Source organism: Molothrus aeneus, chromosome Z (assembly GCF_037042795.1).
Source record: "Molothrus aeneus isolate 106 chromosome Z, BPBGC_Maene_1.0, whole genome shotgun sequence".
Taxonomy (NCBI): domain Eukaryota; kingdom Metazoa; phylum Chordata; class Aves; order Passeriformes; family Icteridae; genus Molothrus; species Molothrus aeneus.
The window spans coordinates 50485249-50498716 of record NC_089680.1 but is presented as its reverse complement, the minus strand read 5'-3'; positions in this window follow the sequence as shown (position 1 = coordinate 50498716).

The following is a 13468-nucleotide window of genomic DNA, read 5'->3' as shown; positions in this document are numbered from 1 at the left end:
CTTCAAGGGCAATGGGAAAACAATCTAAAGATACCCCTCAGTCTGCATCTAGCCCCCTACCTCTGCCCCCTACTCTGAGGCATTATTTGACATTTTGGGACCAAAAATACCAGTTTGTAAAACCTTGGTCAACACTTTGACGAAATGCTGAGTAGTTTACCCATGTGTTGACATCCTTGTTAATCACCCTCCTGTAATGTTTAATGGTTTGTAGCCTTTTCTTTTCTGACTAAAGAAAGTTGTGACATTTTTTAACTACTTGACTTTCCAGATTTCCCCCATACATCTTGTCTAAGATAATGTTGATTTCTGAGAGAAAGTAACTTGTATTTATAGCTAAAGATTTTTACAGTGGTTTGATAACAGGCAGCTACTGCCAAGAGCCAGTCCTTTTTCTCTGAGCTTTCTACATTTTGAGTGACTACCAAAAGGATGCTTCAAGATTAAACATTGCAATGCATCTCTGGCCTCTATATGCCGTGAAGAATTTCTTGCTGGGATTTATGCAGACTTGGGAAAGGGTGAAAAAAACTGAATGCTGTGCCATAATCAGCTCTGCTGACCTTTTCATTATTTTTTATCTGTGATGTTCGGGCAGCAACTCGGGTGTTCATCAAAGAGCTGCCCTTTAGTAACCAGGAGCTCTTCCCTCTGCTAGCAAAGAGAATGAAGGAATCCTCTAGTTAGAGCAGGCAGGATTTGAAAGGGACGAATTGTGTTGTTAGTGTTGAAACACCAAACTATGGCCTTGTTTGCCTGCTGGCAGGGCACATGTATCACAAGGAATTTCTGCCAATGGTAACATTTTGTGAAGTCTCTCTTCCTACAGATTCACTCTTTTGGGCATATCTCCTGCACTTGTGTCAGTATTTCCCATCTCCCATTTGTGTCCTGCTGGATCCCTTTGGCAGGGAAAAAAATACCTAGATGAGTAAATCTCTGGCCAATACTGATTGCTTCCCAAAGATATGTACTTCTCCCTGTCTTTGCCTTGGAACAAGTATAAATAAAGTGCTGATTTCCATTAAATTAATTTTCCCTGAGACCTCTGTCCTACATTTGTTTGAAATTAGCTAACCAGTTCAAAAGATGCTATGGGAAGCAGACAGATGAACAAACAGAGAACAGGTTGCATAACCCCATAAGCTTTTGTTTTCTCAGAAAACCCAGCTAAAACAAGAACTGTTAAATCAAATTGTTGCTGTCTGTGTGTGGGTCAAGTTAGGCACTCAAGAGAAAGCCTGTGCCTCAAAAACCATGATCCAGCAGACTCCTTGGGGGAACACACACTATATGAATATGTTTATATTTTAATATTTATAGATTTTGGTTGAGGGGTTTTTTTGTGTGTCTTTGATGAATATAAATTCCCTGTCCAGGCTGAATTGCGGTTCAGTGTTCAGCAGTGCTTTCAGTACAGCTTCAGGAGACTGTGGGCAAAGGAGATGAGGACACCCTTGTGGCTGAAGGGCAGGATCAAATACAGAGGACTGGGACTGGTCCCATCTGTGATGTTGCCTTCTTTTAGGACTAGGGGGAGAAGCTAGGGCAGCGGGTATCAGGCTATGGCAGGAGGGCAACCACAGAACCTCAGTACCAAGTATTTCCTTCCAGGGCATCTTTATTAGCTTCCTTGTCATTAACATTTTAGAAGTTGAACATCAACTTCTAAAAAATATCACTTAGATTGAACTGTGAACTTTTTGGGTAAAGAGCAATGCTAGCAAGCATTTTGTTCTCTCTCATGGGGTACACAGTACTTATTTAATAGTTTTGGGTGGTCTGTACTGTACCTTATTTACTGCAACATGCTCTAGTCTTCAAAAGCATTGCACTCTGCTCCTTTTCAGGATGGCTTTCATCCTCCACTGCACTCCAATCATATGAGGTTTCCCCATAGTTGTCCAGTCTACCACTGCAATCCCATTTGAAATACATAGTGCCATATCCTAAAGATGACTCCACTCCATAAAGGGAGTTTTTGACTGGTGATTTGTCTTGTCTTAGAGGATATCTTGGTGGCTTGAGATCCATTCATTGTAGGTAGAGTTGTGTGCTGTGTATACTACAATCTTCCAGGTCTTTTATGGGCTCTGATCTATAGGAAAACCCATGATTGTGGTGGCTGTTATGGCAGATTGTATCCCTCTGTTCACTTCTACTACCTTCCTGTGCTGGATCTGCAGCCACATACTTAAGCCAGATTAAAATGCTGGAGTCTATACCCAACCCCTGCCCTTGTAAAGTAGCACTTGGATCCCAGAGATCTTCTGCTTTATTAATTTCAAACATGGCTTCCTAAAGAGTATAAAAGTCCTTTGACAATCTTTTTTGCCAGGTTACCTCAGTGCACATGGCACAATGAGTCTTTCCATGTATTTGAATGTTTAATGTCCAGAAGAAACCCTTGTTGAGGTACTCGCAAATCCTCAGGCTGCATCAAGTGCAGCTGTATGGCTTGAGGTCCATAGCCTCAATACAAATATTACCTTTGTGATGTACATGTTCCATTCAAAAAATGCATTCCCTGCAGGAAATGCAGGGAGAATGCAGGAAATGCAAAAACAATTCCTGTCATGCCACCAGATGATTTGGTAGTTGTGTGTCATCATAAGCCTGCAGTGTTTGTTTTCTTTAGAGATCAAAGCCATTATTTAAGTAAGTTACTTCAGCAATAATCACATTCCCATAATGGGAAGTAGAAGAAATTTCCATTGTACTCTTGGCTTTTGCTAACATCCAGTGCAAATCTGTTTGCTTTTTATAGGTGTATCCAAAGAACTGCTGGATGAGTTCTTTGGAAAAGCTGAGCCTTTATATTTTACCTACAGAAAAAACAGTGATCTTCCCTTGGTATCAAGGGAGACACTAACACATTTACAAATACTGACTTGCAAAGAGAGACAAAAATTTTCCATCCAATTCAGAAAATCCTCTCAAACTCAAATCCAAGATGTGAGGTTTAATAATCTGAGCTCATTGATTGAAAGGTTTTCCCCATTCAAGAAGGGGGATGAAGGGACAAACCTGAGTGCCTCAGGAATATCATTCTCCTCTTTTCCCATGCAGTTCCAACAAGCCTAGGCAACCTAGGGAAATTCAGGCCCTCCTTGATGTCTCATTCCACAGAGCTCACTCCTGAAGCAGCTGGGCTGGCTGGCTACTTTGTGGCCACTACAAATGTAGATGCATTTAACACAGTTCTTGATCATAAAAATGTGAATGTGGATCTAAGATCTTTGGGTCCTGGATTTATAAAGTAGTGGTGTGTCTGTCTAGTTTAATGTATGTGACTACCTGCAGTGGGACTGAACTGTGTATTTAGTGGGGACTGAGAGGCGCCTGGCTGAGAGACATTTGGTTTATAGCCACACAAAGAGCAGCCTTTTCATATTGAGTGTAACACTCCCATGCATCTGTGGTTTGATCGGGTCATTTAACTTCTCTACCTTGGTTGTTTCATATGAGAAGTCAGATTGCTAGGGCCTGCATTTTTGACAAGTGGTGCTGGAGGATTAACTCATGAGTGTGCACTCTGGACTTCAGACAAACCTACCAGTATGAAAAACTTTAATTAAGATTACCAGTATACCATAGATTACCATACCTACCAGTATGAAAAACTTTAATTAAGATTCCTTGTCCTCTACTTGAACACACTTGCACACAGCCTTATCCTGAGCACAGCTTACTGTTTGCTACTAGTACTTACTTACAGGCAGTAAAGGCTGAATGTGCTCAGTAGGATTGGAATCAGACTAAAAATTTACTTTAAGACAGCCATTGAAAATCCAAAGTTTGGGAAGAACCAAGAGAGACTCCAAAGGCTGAAGCAAGCAGTAATAGCTTTCCACCGATTCCAGCAGGCTTTGAATGAAGTCTTTATCTCCCACAACTGGCTCAGTAGTTATCATTCCTCACCATACATACTTCTTCATCTTCTGCTTCTCTCAGAAAACCGGAATCCAGGAAGTTCTTCAAGCCAGAAGAGACTATTTCTGATGTCAAGAAAAGGGAAGAACATAGCATGTTGCTTCTGTACCTAGCGATCAAATCTAGCATTCTAATTAAAATATATATAAATGGGGAAAAATGTGAAAGATTGGAACACATACTTGTGGAACTGAGCAGATTTTTTTTCCCTTGGAAAAAAGGGGATTGGATTGATCTTGAGATAATTAGGGAGTTGTAAATCTGGCTTGATGGAATTGTAAGAAGTCAATATGGCAGTGGATGAAAATAATCAAGATTTTGCAAACAAAATAAATAAGGATTTTTGAATTTGAGGAAGTCAGGAGCAGCACATTTGTTTCACCTGTAGGTGCTGCATCCAAATGGTTGTGGTGGGTGATAAGGACCAATAAATGATAGGCAAGGGCCACCAACACCCTTGGTTGTTCACATAAAACTTGCTTTGGAGGAAATTGAATCTCCATGCTAGAGTATTGCATTGTCCATTTCATGCCTTCTGCATTTCTGGTGAAGATTTTCTGGAAATAAGGGGAAGGGAGAGATAGATGCTGTATAGCAGCTGCTCTGAATTTTAGTGCAAACATCTAGGGTGCAGAGAAAGATATATGCAATTGTGAAAACTAATGCTGCAGGCTATAGCACAGGAGCAGGTAAGAGCTGCTTTACTCGGTGGTGGAAGAGTAAGGCTGAAGCAAAGAGTAGGGGGAGCAAAGGTGACAAGAGCAATTAATTTAAGGGAAAAAAGTAGGAAAAAAAAGTTGAAATGCAAAATGATGCTCCTTGGCTAGAGCATTCTGTCTGCAAAGGATACGACTGGTTACATGTGGCATTTGGCACAACTGCAAAATGGTAGGAACAAAGGAGAGTGGGGCGGGTAGGAACTTCCTACATCTTTCTTGCTGCTTCAAGTAATATGAAATGTCAAGTTTGTGCCCTCGTCTCATTGATGAAGTGTTGGGTCCAGGCCATCAGCAGGGAGGTAATTAGCAATTAGCTGGGGGAAGAGCAATACTAATAAGATAAATGATTGCTAAGGAGATAGGAGTGTGAGTCTTGGGATATATGGCAGTGGGGCTGGGACTCTTCACCAATAGGGCAGCAGTGCTACAGAGCAGGAGACCAGGGGGACTGGGAACTCCAGTGTTGGGGTATGGGTTTGAGTGCTCTAGGAGCCAGGGCTGTAAGGAGCAAGAGGTGGAGTTTGGTTGTGAGGAAATTAGGTGGTACAGGAGACAGTGGACATTTAGAGGATGCATGCTGACATTGATTTTTGGAGAGGGTAGAGACAGAGATGAAAAGTTTGAAAGAAGGTCTGTTGGAAATTGAATCCATTTTGAAGAAAAGCAAGAAATTGTAGATTTACATGAGAAGAGAGGATATGAGTCTTCCCCGGCAGCCAGTTTTCCATCCACATATTCAGTTTGTGATGCCAGGCATAGTCTTCCTGTCTCTTGATGCAAAGCTATGCCTCCCTTCTTGCTCTGTCCTCCCAGGCACCTCAGGGCTGTTACTTTTTTAAGCCTTTCCATCTCTTCATATTTCCATCCCTTCCAGGCTGATATTAGCCTAGTAGACTGTGCAGCAGCCTTGTGTGTCAGGCTGCCCCAAGAAACCAGCCCCAGAAGAAGAAAACACCATACTCCCCCATGCTTGGTGATACGGCCCACCGCACAGCAGACAATGGCTGTTACCATGGTGCTGCATCACAAGAGTGGGTGTCTCTGGTGTCACACTCTGGCTGACACATGATACTTCTGTCTCGAGTCTTTTCCAGTTTTGGCTCCTGTCCTCTGCATGGGAATGAATGGTGTTTCCCTTTGTTTAGAAAATCTGCTGAGAGATCTGCCAGCTGAGTCCTTCCAGTTCTGACCAAAGCCAATAATGATCTGTTCACACTGGCTAGGGTCACGCTGTCCCTGTGAAATGGGCTTGTCCACATTTAACTTCCCACCTGTCATTTGTGCCTGATGTGTGCTCACTGCCTGGAGTGAGCGCGCTGCAGAGCTGGGGACGGATGTGGATGTGTCCATCCATTTCTAGCTCTCTGCTGTCAACACCCATTGCAGATTTGTTCAAGCAGAGGAAGTGATCTTCTTAGTACTTTTCTTGAGAGCAATGTTGTTTGTGTTTCTGACTGGAGCATTTCAGCCAGAGGCAGCTGTATGAACATGCCAGAGTTACAGGCCATAATTATCTCATTTTGGGGAGGAGAGTGGGGTGTTATGCTTTATGTTTTCCCAGCTCTGAAGGCTGCTTGTTGCATGTCAGTGTGACACACAATTGTGGCTGCAGCAGTCCTTCTCTGACTCGGGTTTCCAGATGCTAATAATCCTGTAAAAAACTGCTGACTACCCTACCAAAAAAAAAGGCTATTGAATAAATGTTCTTTTCCCCTCATGTCTCACTGACTTTGTATCTGATGTGCAGTCTCAGTCCTCTGAACCATCTGTAGCAGGATAAAGAGGACACTCATGAAAAAGGGAAAATTGTACAGGAGACTCAACAGGAATATGCCAGGGTCTAAGGAAGCCAAAACCACAAAGCCACCATATCTTGGCATGAAATGTATGCTTCTCTTGATGATAGCATACCATACAGTCACAGTATTTAGCATCTCCTTTTGGAGGTCAAGACCAGAAAGGTTTCTGTGAGACTAGCTAAGGCTTCCATAGAAAGAATAATGTTCTGTAGAATCACATATATTGTTCAGGTGGGTAAAAGATCATTTCTTTTCTGCTCAAATACAGTATCTCCTCACCTGTGTGTTTTAATGCACTTTTGAACACCACTGCTGATATTTATGCAAAACATTATTTTTTCTTGTGGCTGATAGACTAGATGTGCTACTTTACTAATGAATCCAGCTGGTTACCAAATGCAGGCACAAAGTAGAGATGGCAGAAGGAATCAGTGAGTCTATGGCAGATGGGGCTCTGAGTGGAAGACTCCTAAGAGTAGCCATGCTTAGGCAGAGGTGTTTCACTTATTTTGAGATGGCCTTTGATAATCGGATTCAACAGATGAACATAAGATTCAGTGCTTCAGCCTGAGGAAAAAAGGTGTCTCTTTCCTTATGATTCCCTTGCTTCTCTAATAGGCACTGTATCCTCTGGGAAAAAGCTGGAGGAGATGTGCCTGCCAGATTGACTTGTGGGGCTGATGATTCTGATGTGATGCATGCTCTGCAGTACAAGGCAGTGTGTCCTTGTTAAGCTAGGGCAGAGTTAATTTCTTCTCAGTAGCTGTTACAGGGCTGGTTTTTGATTCAGTGTGAGAATGCTGTTGATAACACACTGATGGTTTGTTCTTTGCCAAGTTGTGGTTATCCTAAGTCAAAGACTATTTTTCCCTTGTCTTGTGCTCTGCCAGGGAGGTGGCATGCAAATGAAAGTGGGAGGGAGCGTGGCCGGGACAGGTGACCCAAAGAGATGTTCCACACACAGAAGGTCATGCTGAGTATTTGAAATGGGGGGAGTTACCTGGAAGGGTGGATGATCTGGTTTCAGGAAGAGGAGCTCTGGCTCAATCAGTGGGTGGTGAGCAATTGCATTGTACATTACTTGATTATTTTTTATTAACATTATTATTTACCATTATTATTTTATTTTCCTTTATTTTTGCTATTAAAGTGTTCTTATCTCAACATACATTATATATTTCTCCTCCCCATTCCACAGGTGTGAGGGAGAAGAAGGGAGGAGAATGAGTGAGCAGCAGCATAGTGCTTAATTTCCGTCTGGGCTTAAACCATGACACAGTGAAAGAACCCTTATATTCTCCCAATGCCAATCTATCTTTGCCATATGGATAACATTGCAAAGAAACCCAAATGTGATTCTGTTCTTTATCCTCCATGTGGCAAGTTGGGGGAAGGGAAGGAGTCTTGGTGATTTGATCCCTAGAAAACTCCATCTAATGATCTAATATGGCAAAGATCCAGACAGAGAAACAACACCGAGCTCCTGGGAACTGGTTGAAATTTTCTTTTCCCTGCCTCCGCTGTTGGCATTCCCCTTGCTGAAGTATCCTGAATTCCTAGACCTGGCCTCTTGCTTTCCTGTTGGGAGTAGGATGGAGGACTTTCCCCCATCCAGAGAGAAGGCTAGGTTGTACCTTAAGTGCTAGGAAGCAGCAGGAGCAGGACTTGCTAGGGCTTGGTAGCCCCAGAACAACCAGCTATTTCTCTGTCACTTTTGGAGATGCTTGGGAAGAACATGGCCAACATCAATCTGGCTGGAACCCTTCTTCATGGCCTTCACTCTGGCAAACTTTTAGTATTGCCCCTAGGTTACACCATGATTGCTGCACTGGGCTGCCACTTTTGGAGGGATTTGGCAAAGAAAATATTTATTGACCTGTTGTTGCAGTGTGATTTCCTGTTTCACCTATCCAAACCTCTCAGGTGTGCCAATCTTCCCCCTCCCCCTTTTGCCCTCCTCCTAAGAGCTGTCCATCAATCTTAACATTCCAGCAAGGGCGTCGTGTGGTTGGCAGAAGTTCAAAAGATGCCCCTCAGGTCCGGGCTCATTGACCTGTCCAAGTGTCTGTATCCCTTGAGCATTCCCCTGCTCACACCTGGTTGGTGCCTCACCTGTCCCTTCCCCTCCCCCTGTCCCCGGGGCTTAAAAGGAGACGAGACCATGTGGCCCGGGGTTCTATTGGGAGCTGTTACCACATTCAGAGGTCTGTCATCCTGGAATAAAACTTTGGATTAAGACTCTACAATAGAACCCGCTCTTTTCTCTTCACCGTCGCCTGAACCTTTTCCACCAGAGGTAAACTGAGTTTCTACTATGCCTGGATTTGTTCCGAGTGCCCAGCTGCAGCACCCAGCCAGCCAAAGGTATCTCTGAGGTGAAACAGCACAGCTGCTGCCTTTGGTCCAGCAGAAAGGGTCAGACGGGGCCAGGCACGTCCCACCTGGAAACATCAGGATTAATAACCTGTCTCTGCTGTGGGCTCATCAGTTCCACACAGACATTCAGGAGCTGTGGCTGTTTGTTGGGGAGCCTATTTAGAAGGTTGTACCCCCTACACATGGGCTGATTTCAGGACCCTGCAGTCCTTTCTAAAGAGAAGACCAAAGTGACAGATTTGCTAGACATGGGGAAGAGTAAGTGTAAAGATTAAGAGAGGACATGACAGTAGAGACCCATGAGGTAACCAAAAACCTTCCAAAGCAGGCATATTCAGCAGGATTTTCTGTGTTCTTCAGTTTGACTTGGGCTAATAAGGAGATTTCTAAAGACTCACTCAGCAGGGGAGGTACTGTGAAGTCCCCGGTTTTGGAAGTAGACATAAAATTGGAGGTCCCCAAACTCTGATGGATAGAATAACAAATTTGAGATTTCCCATCAAATGGTCAAATTCTGGCTAGTTACAGGGCTCCCTGGGCAGGGAATGTTGGTCATTTCCTTTCCTCCCAATGAACATATCAGATGGAGGATGGAGTGAAGTGAAATCTCTGGATTGTTTCCTGGCCATAGCAAGACTCTAGGGAATTGTCCATGAGTGAAGGGGCAGGAGAAGAGTCAGTCAACCCATAAAAGGGAAGTTTCCAGGAGCTCTGGGTATGAGGCCAAACAAACCTGGCAACTTGTGAGGAAAAAGCCAAGTGAAGAATGGTGATACTGTCATGGCTTTGCAGCATACACCTTCTCACAGTGAAGCTGGCTAGCTAGCCAGTGTGTCAACTAGCTCATTCCATGCTGTAGCTGTCACCCTAGGGTTTACTATAATAATTTATACCTGAATCTTTTTAAAAAAAGTAATAGGAAGGTTACCATCTTTACACATGCTGGTTTTCTTACTTTGCACATCACCTCCAAGTTTGCTGTTCCCCTTGTGGTGTTGCAGCTTCTTTTCCACCTTTAATTCAGAAAAAAATTGGTTGCAATGGCAACTATATTTTTCTGAGTAAAACAGGAAAAAAAATGTTTTCCCAGCTGTTTCCAGAAAATCCAGACACGTGAGGAAAATCCAGTAAATGATTAACTTTGTCTTTCCATCTGTAGATAATGGTGTTTCTGGTTCGGCTTTTTAAATGATATTATTTTTTTATATCCCTAGCCTTCTTCTCCCTCAAGACAAAAGAGAGTCTCTTTGATTTGAAATGCAATGTCGTGAGAAATTTTATGGTGAGTACCTGGATGATTACTTACTTGTGGTTTTCTGCCTTTTGAATAAGGAAAGATCATTTGGAAGTGAGTTTCCTGTACTACTTCCCTGTGATGGCAACTTTATTGGCAAAAAATGACAGAGTTTATGCATTAGTTACTCTTTGCAGCACACTGAATTTAATACACTCCTTTTTTTATTTTTCCTTCTTGTTTTTTTTTTCCTTCATTATGGGGTGGTATAGTGAGGTAGGTTATTTTCAGCTGTGAATTTTTGACCCAGGTAAGTTTGTCTTAGAAAGTAGAGGGGAAGAGACTGGTGCCATCTGGCTGGAACAAGCACTGACACAGCAATGCTCAATCCATGTATCCACGTAGGTGCTTCCCTGCTGATGAGAGAAAGCATCCTATGATCTTGTGTTGTGACCAGAAGCAGGTTTGACCCATGTGTTATAGAAAAACCAGAAAACCAGGTTTGGTTTGCTGCCCTGCTCCCACTCTGGAGGTCAAGTGTGGGCTTGCTTGACAAGCACATCTTGGCAGCCCTTGACACTGCCTGTTGTACCCATTTTCCTGGTTTTTTGACCTCCTGTTTTCTGCTCAAGTCTCTTTGCAAACAAGCAGTCCGCCATAACTACTTTTTTGCCCAGTGTACCAGTTTTGCTACCTGGCATATCCAAACTTGATATTTTCAATACTGTGACCTGGGCAATCTCAGCTGACAGAATTACTAGAGCACTGTTGGCTTTGTAAGGCTCCACTCCCCCAAATACCCCCAGCACCTCCCTTTGCACTTCGGCTACTTCTCACACAAATCCCTCTTATCCAGCTGTCCCTCGTGCTGCTTTCACACTTCTGTCTGCGCAGCCACCAGCTTCTGAGATTGTCCCCCATTTCCCATGCCCTGCTCAGCCTCAGCCCAGCACCCATGCACATCACCTGCCCAGTGTTGGCTCCCTGCTCCCCATCACTGACCATGGCTGGGAAATTCAGAGTAGCTTAGCCACTGCACAGACTGGACTTGACTGCCATCTTCTGAGTTTTTGTTTGGGTTTTTTTTTGTAAATTTCTGTTTGGGTTGTTTAAAGATACATGCTGTATGCTCATGACTAAATTTTTTAACAATTAAGAGTGCTCTCTAACTGTTATATGTATTTCATAACTGCTTAGAAAGCTGCTAGGTTTTGTGTCAGCTTTTTGTGACTTTTATTTTCTTAATATAACTACCTGGAAATTTATATCAAGCGTTTGGACCAAAAATACGGATTTCCTTCACAAATTTACTAACCTCACCACATTTCTCTGCTGATGGCCCATTCAGAGAAATGTTTTAGGATTTAATATAGCCTTTCTGCAGAAAACAATGATCAGTGGTGTAGGAAACACCAGTTTGTGCCAATTTCAGGACTCCATCACCCTCCTTTGCAGTGAAGCTAACCAAGAGCTAGATGCCCACATAGCAGAGGCTTGCATGACCATCCTGCCCCAGGCTGCAAATGCTCTCCTTTCCCAATCCTTTGGCACAGAGCATATTCCAGACATATTCCATGTCTGTGTGACTCAGGCCAGATGCCTGGATAACAGAGAAAAGGTCAAATTTTTCTCAACACAAATAGGGTGTGGAAAAGCTCCAAACTGGAGTACAGTGGCTGCATCAGCCACCTAGGTGTCCAGGGCAGGGGATGTGCCTTGCAAGGGACATCACCAGCCCCTGACTCCAGCCCTGCCTTTGCTCCCAGCTGCCTCCTGGCCTGCAGTTGCACGACTTCAGCCTGTCAGGAAAGAGGCAGGCAGAGTGCATCAACTCCTCAGAGACCCAGGCGCTGGGTGGTTTCTTTTTCCGCTGCATTAGCCATCTCAGATGTGGCACAGATGGGGAATCTGCAGTCTGTGCCCCCACACTGGCTCCCAGGGCCCCCAGGGTGTCTGACAGATGGGACAAAGCCCTGGCGGGGCCAAAACATGTTTGTCATCACAGCTGTGGCTGGGGAAGAGGGGTAAAGCCCTTCAGCACATCCCCCAGCCCTGCAGGCACAATTCAGCCACAGAGAATGGGCACGGAGGAGCTGCATCACAGAGACCTCTTTGGGACCCTTGCCATCTGTTTCAGGGGATGGAAAGGCAGGTTGTCACCTATCTGTTCCCAGAGGACAGATGGATTGGAGTGCTGCTGAGCAGGGCAGGGGGCAGGTCCTGTGCTGCTTGTGGGATGGATGGTTAAAGGCAGCCTGTGGTGCTGGGGAGCAGGTGAGAGGCTTAAGATGGGGAGAGGGGAGGTTGTAGGGAAAGAGCAGAATGCCTTCTGAAATACAGTGTACACCATTGGCATCCAGATGACAGAGGCAGTGCAGTCTGCTGCCAGGTGACGTGGGTGTAAAGCAGGGGCAGTACTGTTTGGGTAAACGTGGAGCTGGAAGTGGTGAGAAATAGTGGATTCAGTCATGGAGAAGCAGTGTGAACTCTGCGTGTCACAACCCTATTGAAAGAGTATGGGGAGGTGCTTCTGGGTGGAGCCCCCTGACAAGTTGGAAGAGCCCAGAGATGGTGCTGCTACGCCTGTCTTATTGCCAAACAGGGAAAGCTTTAGGCCAGAGTGCTTCAAGCATTATGCCTGGACATACTTTTATCCTGTTGGAAATGGATTTTTTTTCCCCATGGGCCTGAAGAAAGGCTGAGATTGCCCAGTGTTGGCCGGAAGGGTGGCTCTGACACTGAGCTGTGAGGCCAGTGGGGAACAAGGCAGGGCTAGGCTGTCTCCTCAGCCACAGAGGTACTGCTCTGTTTGGGTGTGGGACACTTATGTCAGTGACTTCATGGTGATGCACTTCTACCATCAGCACTGTCCAAAACCTTTCAGAAGAGCACAGCATTAGAGAACAACCTTGCCTACCACCTAACACATGTTCTTTTTTACCCATGCTCAGAATGAAGCAAACATACAATCTGTTCAGTGATTCCTGGTCCTCAGGGATTGTTCCAGAAAGCCTATTCTCAAGCTTGATCGGTTAAAACCAAAGAATTTTTCAGCTGCTGCTGAACAAAACACAGATATACTGAACTTGCAGAAATGGACATCCTTCTTTATGTAGTCTGCCAGCTACTTGTGCAGTTAACTCCTCTAACTGGGCTAATGAGATTTGGGAGTATTTTCCAAAGCAAGGCTTTTAATAGGGAAAACCCCACTTTTACTTAAAAGAACAAGGCTCAGAGGTCCTAGTTAGAGAAATTCTAATGATGTGGCTGAGTGCTCTAAAACCTGACAATGCAAGAGAGCTTCCAACAAACTGTGAAAAAAAAGTGGAAAATCAGTTTCGAGTGTTCAGATGGGGTTACTCCAAAGACATCTGCGCTCTTCTGCTTTTTGAATGCGAACTGCGAGA